The sequence below is a fragment of the Musca domestica genome, unplaced genomic scaffold (assembly GCF_030504385.1).
Source record: "Musca domestica strain aabys unplaced genomic scaffold, Musca_domestica.polishedcontigs.V.1.1 27, whole genome shotgun sequence".
Classification (NCBI taxonomy): domain Eukaryota; kingdom Metazoa; phylum Arthropoda; class Insecta; order Diptera; family Muscidae; genus Musca; species Musca domestica.
In genome coordinates this window covers 2,871,051-2,882,488 of record NW_026712286.1, presented here as the reverse complement: position 1 = coordinate 2,882,488, position 11,438 = coordinate 2,871,051, and positions in this window count along the sequence as shown.

Here is an 11,438-nt window from a genome sequence, read left to right as displayed (position 1 = left end):
ACCAAACCCCATATGAATGCAACAAGGCTGCAAAATTCCGAATAGAATGCAGCTCACACAAAACCAAAACAAGCAAATCATGTGAGCAAATAAAAGCAACATCGCATGGTGCAATGAATATTTGCCCAAACAAAATTGCAGGGCAAATAAAAAATGAGAAGCCAAAAAACAAACAAATAATTGTTAGATGGAAGGATGAATGCAACATGATGATATTGGCCGCCACAGCCAAAGACCAATGGCCAAATTAAGGAGGAAGTATTTGTTGAAACCCTGCGGGTGCCCTGCCATGGCGATAAAAATCCATCCAGGCAAACCACCAAAAAAAGTTCGAATGCATTTGAGAATTGCATTGCGCCCGTGAAAAAGGGAAATGCAAGAGTCCACTGCCACAACTTGATGTGCCAAAGTTGACAGATTGACCACATTTGTTGCTGTTATTGTTGGTAATGTTATTGTTATTTTCAGGCCAGACAATGTCCACCAGTATTGGGTCGGCAATGTTTTACAAATGTTATTTTTTCATTGCTGAACAAAAAAGGAAACCCAACTGCTGTCATTGTTTGATAATTGCAAGTCAGGCGAAAAATCATTAATATCCTAGAACTGGAGGAGATTATTGCAGTTGCAACCAAATCCACAAGGTTGCCATGGTGTTGTTTGATTACACAGCAAATAACACGAAAAAAATTTGGATAGAAGCTACCGTTTTTTTTAACCTACCCCGAAAATAAAGAGAATAAATGCTTTCGTTTTTTTAGGGTTTCTTAAGCCTCCCATATCATCATGAAGTGCTTGTATGCCCAAACGCTGGGATTAACCCCTGTTCAATACACAACTCAACTCATAAAGTGCATTCCTTTTGTTCGGAATACAAGCAACTTCAGTTGGCTACTACAACGACTGGTCAAATAATATTAATCTTCATGTCATTATTTGTTGCATTAAAGCAAATAAATGATCGCACTTTTGAGAAGTGGAATTCCTATTGAGGCATTTCATCAACATTTCTGATGGTGGACTCTTGAAAATTGCATTGTGTCCACATCAGATATACGTATGTGAAGGGTCTTGCTATGGCATTCTTCGGTAAACCCAACGAAATGCCACTTCATTGCCCGCTGGAAATGCACATTTTGGTTTTTATTAAATGAATACGAGGGTCGATATGAAAATGAATGGAAATTATATATAATTCCAATTATAAAAAAATGAATTTAAATAAAAAAATTGATTTAAATAAGAGAGCATTGAGAAATTTTAGCAGGGTAAGAAAAAAAAAAACTGCCACAAAGTCAAACGCCATTATTTCTACATTATTTTAAACTGTTATTGAATGAAAACAAAAAATGTCGGAAATAACATTAAATTTTAGAATAAATTTAGATTTGTTCGAATTGGTCACCTATGGCACAATTTATGACCTTTAAACGACCAATGAAACCATCACACGCTGCCCGAATGTTGCTCTGCGGTATTTTGGCCCATTCCCGGCGAAGCGCTTCTTTAAAGTGATCGTCACTTTGGTATTTTTTAGTGCTAACCTTGCTTTCCAAAATACTTCAGACATAATAGTCCGAAGGATTAGTATCCGGAGATTTTGATGGCCATTATGCGCTGGAAATTAAGCAAGGAACCTCATTTTGTAATCATTCTTGGGTGACGCGTGCTGAGTGCGATGGTGCTGAGTCCGGTTGGAATATCCAAGGTCTGCCGCCAAAATGTTTGCGTACCCAAGGCTCCACCCTCCAGAATATTATTGCGATAATATTCGGCATTTATTCTGATGCCACGGTCGATTAATACGAGCAATGAGCGACCACTGCTGGACACGGAATGTTTTCTCATCGGAGAAAAGAAAATTAGGCAGTTCACCACTATCGGCCAAGCGAAGCAATTCTTAAGCTGAGTCTATTCTCTTTCTGTTGCGGTGCAAGTTCTTACACTTTTTGGAATTTGGAATCATTTTTCAATATTTTCCGAATGGAAATTTGGCCATTTTTGGCCAATGCGACGCGGTTTTCATTCAAGCCGCTTCTTTACTTTTCGAACCATTTCTGCTGATATTGCAGTTTTCTTCAGCATCCCTTACCCCTAAAATGAGTAATTTTCCACCACTTTTTTATTTATTTATTTTTTTTTTTTTTGTAATTTTTCATGGATAACTTTATATTTGCTTTAAAAAATATTTTATAGATAAAATTGTAAAAATCCATTTCCCCCATCTTCCAACCACCCCTCACAAAAAGGCATCTCAAAAACAGGGAACATTTTGATTAAACTTTATTTTTTTGCTTACTTCTGGCTTCTAACAACCACTTGAACACCGGTGTCCAGTTTAATATTTTGTTGTTGAGTTGTTTTTTTTTTTTCTCCACTGGTCCGGAGATTTTCTTTTGTTGTGTGCTGTTATGCTTGACCACCATTTGATGGACATTTCATTGACCACTGCAACAACCACCATCATTGCCACTTGATGAAATACTTTGGCGGCTGTATTGATGTTATTGGAAACCAATAACGTGAAGAAAAAATTAAGCAACAAAAAAAGCTGGTATATTGTGCCATAAAAGTCCTCGCCTTTGGATGATGTCTTATAAAAAAATAATAATAAGGAATTCACTACCAAGTCCTATGAATGAACTTTAAAAAATCTTGAAGAAAAATGTCACCATAGACATTGTCACACGGTAGAAAACTTAAATACAAACCTTATGTGTCCGAAAGCTATTCCTTGTATCCCACAAAAGCAATTATTTCATGGGAATTTAAAATAACTTAAAAAGTTGACAAATTAATCAAGTGACGATTCATTTTATTTTAATTGCCATTTTCAAAACCTATTTTCTCACAAAATCATTTGAATTTCGATTCACAATAATCTCACGGTATAATTGAACAGATGTTCCACGATTTTTGAAGGACAAAAACTGTAAAAAAACGCAACAAAAAGCTGTTTTCCTTAACTCGCTTAATAAATAAATAAAAAATAAAAATAGAGAAAAGAAGAGAGAACCAGAGGGAAAAAGCTCGACAACAATACCAAACTCATTGAGTTAAATAAATAGAAGAACTACGACATATTCATGTTTGAAAAATGGGTTGTAGAAGTTTTTTTGCGCATTACAATATAATTCTAATTCACTTTAAATTTTGTATCAGCAATAAGGCGTAGTGATTACTTCTTGCTAAGAGGAATATTATACTTCCGCTCTTCCTTTCCTTTCAGTTACCCATTAGAGGACTGCTTTTAGAAAGCTTAGAAGTGAGTAAAAACATGAGATTAATGTATTTTCGATCCCCATGGAACAGCGAAATATGTTGTCTAACAAGGGTTCACTCTTCATTTCCTAGTGAGTATAAGACCCTAGCTTTTAAGCTATTCAAATAATCTGGTCGAATATATTAAAACCTTTTCCAAGAAAACTCAAATCCTTAACTACTATGTCGGCAATTTTATTGAAGAATTCAAAAAAACAATTATTTACATAATTCTTTTGTTTAAATATGCCATGGGTGCTCAGATAAACGACATGGATTGGCCTACTTTAAGTAGCTTTTACAAAGTTGTGTCTCTACAGCTCTCTTTGGGTGATCTCTAAGCTCTTATAGCTGTGAGAGATATCAAGAGAGGAAATATGTGAGTGACATTGATAGGAATTCTCACAGGAGACATATGGGGAGAATTCTGTGTTCTATTTTACAATAAAAGTGGGATCAATAAAGACAAGGTCGGATAGTGAACAAATGGGAATACATCAAATGAATAGTAAGGCTCTGAAAGATAGGAGATTTTATAATGATATCAACGTTTTCTACTGCTTCTCAAAGAACAATAAAATTTTATAGTAACATAATCACTTAGAAGTGGGAAATAGTCCCACTGAACTTTCCATCTGAGAATATGATAGAGGATTTATTCCAAACTTTAACGAAGTCCGTAGAACGTCCAAGAAGTAAATAAAGCTTTTCCGAGGTCAATGATATAAATTTCTCTGTTGGATCTCGCTTCGAGAGATGAGAAGGTTTCTGAGTAATAGCTATATTTTCCGATCGATCTCCCACAGACACTGTGGAGTCAAATAGGATACACATCGGTAAATCTTATATCTGTACAAATTGTTATATAGTGACCCCAAATTCGTTCGAATTCCAAATTTTTGATAGGTTTTATCAAAATCTCTATGAAGTAGGTAAACGACAATTAAAACTTTTGGTCAAATAAAACCTAGGAAAGGTCGAAAAGTCCTAAAAAAAACCTCTCAGTGATCTGTGATATATTCTTCCACAGTGAGAGTATAACATTTTTCTTATATCTTGAGCTTGCGAACCTTGTAAGATGATCAAAAATTCTCTTAGTGATCGTCAGATATCAAATTCGACAAACCTTTGTAAACATTCTGAGAAGTTGGTGCCATGGCAAGATGCGATTCTGAACGGATGATAACAAAATGTGAGGTATATTTAAATTTCTAAAATTTCTTTCTTGGCTTTCTTGTTTTAAAGCCAAAGCCATACTTATCAGAGACTACAATACATATTGTTTTCTGGCTTCTCATATGTTCGGACTTCTAACTCCGTTACAAAGCATACTTTTTGAATAATCAGAATTCCAAAGTCTAAGAAAGTCCCAATTTGTTACTCCTGAAATTTTAGAAAAACTATGGAGCTAATCTATAAATCGTGTTAAGCCTCAATTTTTATGTTCATGCCTATTTTATATAATCAAGGTAGGCAGAAAAGATATTACAAACAATGATCTTCAGGAAAAATTCTCAGGTGGTACATTTGTTTGAGACGTTTGTAAGATTCTAATGAGGTCCCGTGTAAATAGATGACTCTTAAAATACTAGAGTGTTTTGAGAAGTTATATTGATGGGAGGTCTATTAATGGAAATTCTTCGAAAAACATTCTATTGATTTATGTCCTTTGAGAGATCTTAATAGATTGTAGATTTTTGAAAGATCTTCTGTATATATAAGACAATAAGGTCGTTTTCAAAGGACTGAGACCTTTTGAGAGGACTACTCTAGATAGAACGCCTTCGACTGAAGCATTTTGAAAGCTCTTCTGTTGACATAAAAATACGTTTGAAAGTTTCCCTACAATTGAAGGACTTTACTGTCTTGGAACGTCCTTTTGTGATGGAACCCCTTTTAATATATCTCTTAAGAGTTTAAATGCTGTTATCGGGTCTTCTGAATGTTGATTGCCTTCGATACATAGATATAGGAAATTTAAAAAAAAATCATTTATACCAGACGCTGAAGAGGTGTTTTAAAAATATTTGAGGTTGTTGAAAGTCTCTCTCTCGTAAATTGCAATTGATTTTAATATTTTAATATGTTATACCAAGAAAACTTTTTTTCCACGGAGAAATGTTATTTCTGATTAAGCCCAATCAAATTGTTTCACAAGTCATTCTAATGTGTTCTACTAAGATACTATATTTTCTGCAGATCTCCCCTTTCAACTAACATCATTTCTTCGAGTCTATTTAAAATGTCTTACTTTTCAGCAAAAATTAGTCATCATGCCGCCGACCCGTATAATTTTCCATGTTAACATCTGTTTCTCAATCTATTATTTGTGTTCTTGCCTAGACATATTTCTAGGCTATTAACTTAGCACACAACTGGTAATTGCTTTTGAACTATTTTTAGCATAAATGGTGATAATGTCAACGCCATCCAACACATTCACACACACACACGCAGAATCATGTAAACTGGGAAAAATTGCTGAAATATTTTTCATAGACAACTGGTCGCGATGACAGGCTAGAAACGGAAATTAGCATAAGGTGACATGGAAACCTTTAGAATAGAGCATATGGCCCAAAAGTTATGATTAGGAGCATGGCAAAAAAAAGAAAACGAAGAAAAACTATGATCCTAGACAAAAGGTGTTTGCCATAATTGTATGTTGCCTTTTGGGTGACTAAACGTGTCCTTAACACGAGCTTGTGTTTTTTTTTCTATTCTAGGTGGCTTAAGCCGTTGTGACAATTATGTAAATTCCTAGTTACGCATGAGGTGCTCCAAGGAAACTAGAAAACTGTTTAGCTATTTCTAGCTTGACTGCACATCTCCATGTTTTGTTTCGTGTTTTTGTTTTTTTTTTATAATTTAAATAAATAGTTTTCCTTATCACATTTGATATATGAACTGGTGAAACATATTTTTATTGTTATAATTAATAATTAAAAATACTAAGTTGTTTAACGCCTTCATCGAAGGTTTTTGGGTGGCATATGCTCAAAGTTGTGTCAGAATTTTTAATTGGGCATTAAATTGTTTAACGGAGAAAGAGAGAGAGAAAGATAGAGTGAAGCTTGCCAGGATAATGAACATGAAATTAAATGGTTAAAGTAGGAGTCGATATAGACAGGATATTGAATGTGTGGTTATAAATTTCTGGTAGAAAAATGTGACAAATTAAGGAGAACTGCATCTGCTCTAATTCAATAGATCAAAATATCTCCCATGCCTAATAACAATAAATTGAATATGGAAAATGTTGTCATTTAGTTCGAAAAAATTAGTAATATAAACAGGGTGAGATGAAAATACTGCAACCAACTTCAGACTGCTGTCATTTCTAAGCCACTCGTCCGACAGCTGTTAAAATGATTCCAGTGACAGCTCATTATATTGTTTACAAGCGTACAAAAGCGTTTTGGTGAGAATTTTCCAGAAAAAAAGATATTCGGAATTCAAGCGTGATAGTTTGACTTCTTTATATTTGGCTGGAAAACCACAAGTGGCTATCGTTAGCGCACCCCAGCATTTAAATCTGAATAAATCTTTTGTGTCTCGTAACACCAATCGTTACCCTGATACAGGTAGAGTAGCCCGAAGTCAAGGACGTGGACGAAAGAAAACAGCAACATCAGTAGAAATGGTTCGGAAAGTAAAGAAGTGACTTAATCGAAACCCGCGTCGCAGTGGCCGAAAAATGGCTCATGAGCTGAACATATCGCAATTTTCCATTCGGCAAATATTGAAAAATGAGCTCGGGGTAAAGCCATTAAAATTCCAAAAAGTGCAAGAACTTAGACCGCAACAGAAAGAAAATAGACTCAAAAGAACTAAAGAGTTGTTTGCATGGCCGAAAGTGGTGAACTGCCGAATTTGATTTTCTCCGATGTCCAGCAGTTTATGAACAAGCAGCAAAATGTACACCTTCGATTGGCCACCAGAACTCAAGCGCCGGGCATGGTGATGGTGTGGGCCGCCATAACAGCCGATGGACACTCTCTGTTCGTATTAATCGACCGTGGCATCAGAATAAATGCCAATTATTATCGCGATAATATTCTGGAGGGTGTATTAAAGCCTTGGGCACACAAACATTTTGGCCACAGACCGTGGACATTCCAACAGGGCTCAGCACCATCGCACTCAGCACGCGCCACACAAGAATGGTTCATTTTCAGTGCACAATGGCCACGAAAATCTCCCGATACCATTCCGTTGGACTATTGTGTCTGCAGTATTTTGGAAAGCAAGATTGGCACTAAAAAATACAAAAGTGTCGATCACCTCAAGCAAGCGCTTCGCCGGGAATGGACCAAAATACCGCAGAGCAACATTCGGACAGCTTGTGGCGGTTTAATTGGCCGTTTGAAGGCCATAATTCGTGCCAAAGGTGACCAATTCGAACAAATCTAAATTTATTCTAAAATTTGATGGTATTTCCGATATTTTTTGCTTTTATTCAAAAAAATTAAAAAAATATATGTTTGACTTGGTTGGCTGTATATGGAAGCTATAGCTATATCTGAACCGATTTTCACCAAATTTGACGTACTTGCTTTTGGACTATATTAGCTGGATATTAGCCATTTGGTGCACAATAAACCAGAAATCGGAAGAAGACAAAAATTTAAGCTATAACCAAATCTGATCCGATTTCAATAAAATTTTACAAAGGTTTTACTGGGCAGTATCTGATATCTGGTATCAAATATCATTCTTGTGGAGTGCATATTATGATTGAGAGAGACTTAAAGACCAAATCGGATGAAACATATGTAAGGGTGCTATAGCTATATCTGAACCTATTTTTACCAAATTTGATGCACTTGATTCTACACTGAATTCGGTCGGAAGTGCCGAAAAATTCACTACAATTGGACTAATATTAACCATATGATGCACAATAAACCTGAAATCGATCGAAGATATATATGGAAGTTATATCTAAATTTGGACCGATTCTCACCAATTTCAATAGAGTTTGTCCTTGGGCCAAATAAATGTTGGTTGAAAAATTTCATCTCAATAGGATGATAAATGCGATCTACATTTTGTTCAGAAAAATGCGTGGACAGACGGATTCTCGGAAAAGGTCCTAACATGGATTAATCGACATAGAATGTGATTCTATGAAGATCCTTAAAAGTAACAAATGCACAAAGACATAATACCTTAACCACTATGTGGTGAAGGGTATAAACTAAATCAAAACTGAGAAAAATTGAGAAGAACATCATCTATTCGAAGGCTAGACTTATACTTCTATGATTCATCAATTCAATGGACCGATCAATCTTCCGCGCCTAAAAAATCGACTTCGAAGTCAAACAAAAAATTACTATAAATACGTATAATTGTTATTTTGCTAGAACAGCGGAATATACATAATGGATACCTCGTCATATAGCCGGTACCACTCGACTTTTGTCCCTTCCTTAGTGGTTTGTTGTCAGAAAGATTTTATAGCTAGGTTCATAAATTCCCTTGTCTCAAAATTGTATCCAAATTCTCCATTGGAATTTCAAATTGTTCCTCAAGATGTACGATTATAACCTATGTTTCCCTGAGGTACCCTCTATTCCTGAAAAATTTTTCGCTGACAGATCATTTGATGATAGACTTTTTAATGACTTCCATCATCATAACTAAATCATTCACACTTCATACCGTGGGTGGTGTTCCCTGGATTTTTTTTTTTCTATTTTCTACCCCACAATTTCCCTTTCCAATGTTTTCATCACCTTGAAGGGAAAAAAGTGAAATTAATATTTGTTTTACAAATCATTTTTAAGTTTCAAATGTGGCACGAGCCATTACTTGTCATCTAATTGAGATCATCTTGCGAATGTGGGCATCTATCAACAACTTACATCTGGTAGCATGGTAGCAGGGACAAGTGGTGTTGTGCAGCGGCCCACAGGGAGTTCCAGATTCAAAATATCTCTTCATATTATGATAAACAAAAACTACAACAACAACAAAAGCCAACCGCCACCACAGATGAAATCAGAAAAAATGCATCATAAATTAAAACAACATCGCCAACAAACACATATGTTAAACATTATTTTAGAGATGTTATTTGGTGTAATATTTTTATTTATTGTTGTTGGTGTTGTTTTTGTTTTCTTAGATTTACAACTCAACTCAAGATGTTTGTTTCAACTCCAGTAGTTGATGTTTTTCAAAATGTCATGGTAATTGTCGATGAGTATGCGGCGAAAAAATAGAGATTTTTCTTTACAACAAAAAAAAAGAAAAAACATTTTGACATGAAATTAAATTATTAATTGTTTTTTGTTGTTGCTGCTGTGTCGTAGTTTTGTTTATTTGTTTATGTTTACTTGATGTTAATGGCCACGCACGTGTTCATTGGCATTGTTGGACAGTGGCAGAGAGGCTCAAGTGTTGGGTTATTTTTTGTCGAGGGGAATATGGAAAGCTAGAAGTCTTGAAAACAAGTGGGTTTTACAATGACATTAAAAGCTTTTTTAAAGCCTACAAAATTTTAAGAAAGAAAAAAAAAAACAATCATAAGTAGAAGATCACTAAACAAATTTCAACGTCATCTTATATTTTTCAGCTGCGTACCTAGGGTGTCAAGCTTAAGATTTTCAACAAAAAAAAAAAAAAAAAAAAAAAAAAACCTTTTCATCCTCAAAAAAACAAAAACGCCCTACAACGGTAGCCACCATCACCACTTGATGACACAAAAAATGAGCATCTTAAACGCTAATATTTCGTAGAAGTTGTTTACTCCTAAAAAAAACTAAAGCTGGCTTAAGTGCATCTGAAGAAAAAAATTATTAGTTAAAATAATGCAAGTAATTGCCTTTTGTTGTCCAGCAAAACAAAATAAGATTTGTATCAGATCTGGCACTTTCCATAAGGGCCAAAAATTGAAGCATTTAACGTGTGCTATGCACGTGCCCTAAGTAGTGAAAGTTATCATAATTTTTGATTTAATAAAAAGAGAAATTTCTTGTACTTAAATGTTACTTGGGTTACCATAAAAATGTAGTTTTAATTCAATTTAATTAAAATTATTGGAAATGGGTTAAGTCCAAAAGAATTATAACATAAACAGCTACTTATTACAATAGTCGTTTGGAGCCGACTTTACTACACATTACTTATTATTTTTTAATTGTATTGCAGGATGTTAGGCATATTTCGTCAAGATGTTAGGCATATGGTGGGAGGTTCGTTCAAATCCGAAGCGATTACCACCAATTTTAACAGGTTTCGTTTAACGAGGCAAATTAGCTGAGAAAAGACTTGTATCAATCAGAGGTGCGGCCTGTAATTATTAAGGCAGAATGTCACAAAAATGAATACCTGCCAAGAATCCGTTTTTTTTAATCCCCCTTTTCTGTCTTTTTCAGTCATCTTGTAAAAAAAACTCCTTTTCAGACTTCTACAGAGATATCAATTCAACCCTCTATGGGGATTCCGTTCAAGTTTCTTCGTCCGTCTCTCCGTCTGTGGAAATCACTCTAGCTTCCGAACAAAATGAAGTAGGTTCATAAAATTTTACTCAAATGTGTATTATGTCTGCAGGACTTTTGGTATTCAAAATAGGTCATGTAAGTTCATGTTTTGGTATAGCCCCATATAATGGCACCTCCCGATATTCGGGATTTTGATAATTTTAGCGAAATTATTCACCAGAATTGTTTCCAATTTGGTATTAGAAGTTAGTAATGAATACTACAGCCTATGATACGATATGGTACTACAGCCTACGTCAAAAAAAAGTCGCAAGCAGGTCTAGGTCTTTGTATAGTCTCCATATTACAGTTTTCACTTTAGTAGTAGTTTTGAGAAGTTTTTAGCAGCTTTTTTACTTGTTTTTTTTTTTAACACCTGAGCTGAGGTATTGAGCTGTTTTTATACCCTCCACCATACTATGGAGGGTATATTAATTTTGTCATTCCGTTTGTAATTCCTCGAAATACTCATGTCAGACCCAACAAAGTATATATATTCTTGATCAGCGTAAAATTCTAAGACGATTTAGCCATGTCCGTCTGTCTGTCTGTCTGTGTGTCTGTTTGTCTGTCTGTCTGTCCGTCTGTCTCTCTGTTGTAATCACGCTATCTTTCGAGCAAATTGAGATAGAAGGCTAAAATTTTGTACACATGTATATTTTGCCAGTAGGCAGGTTAAGTTCGTAA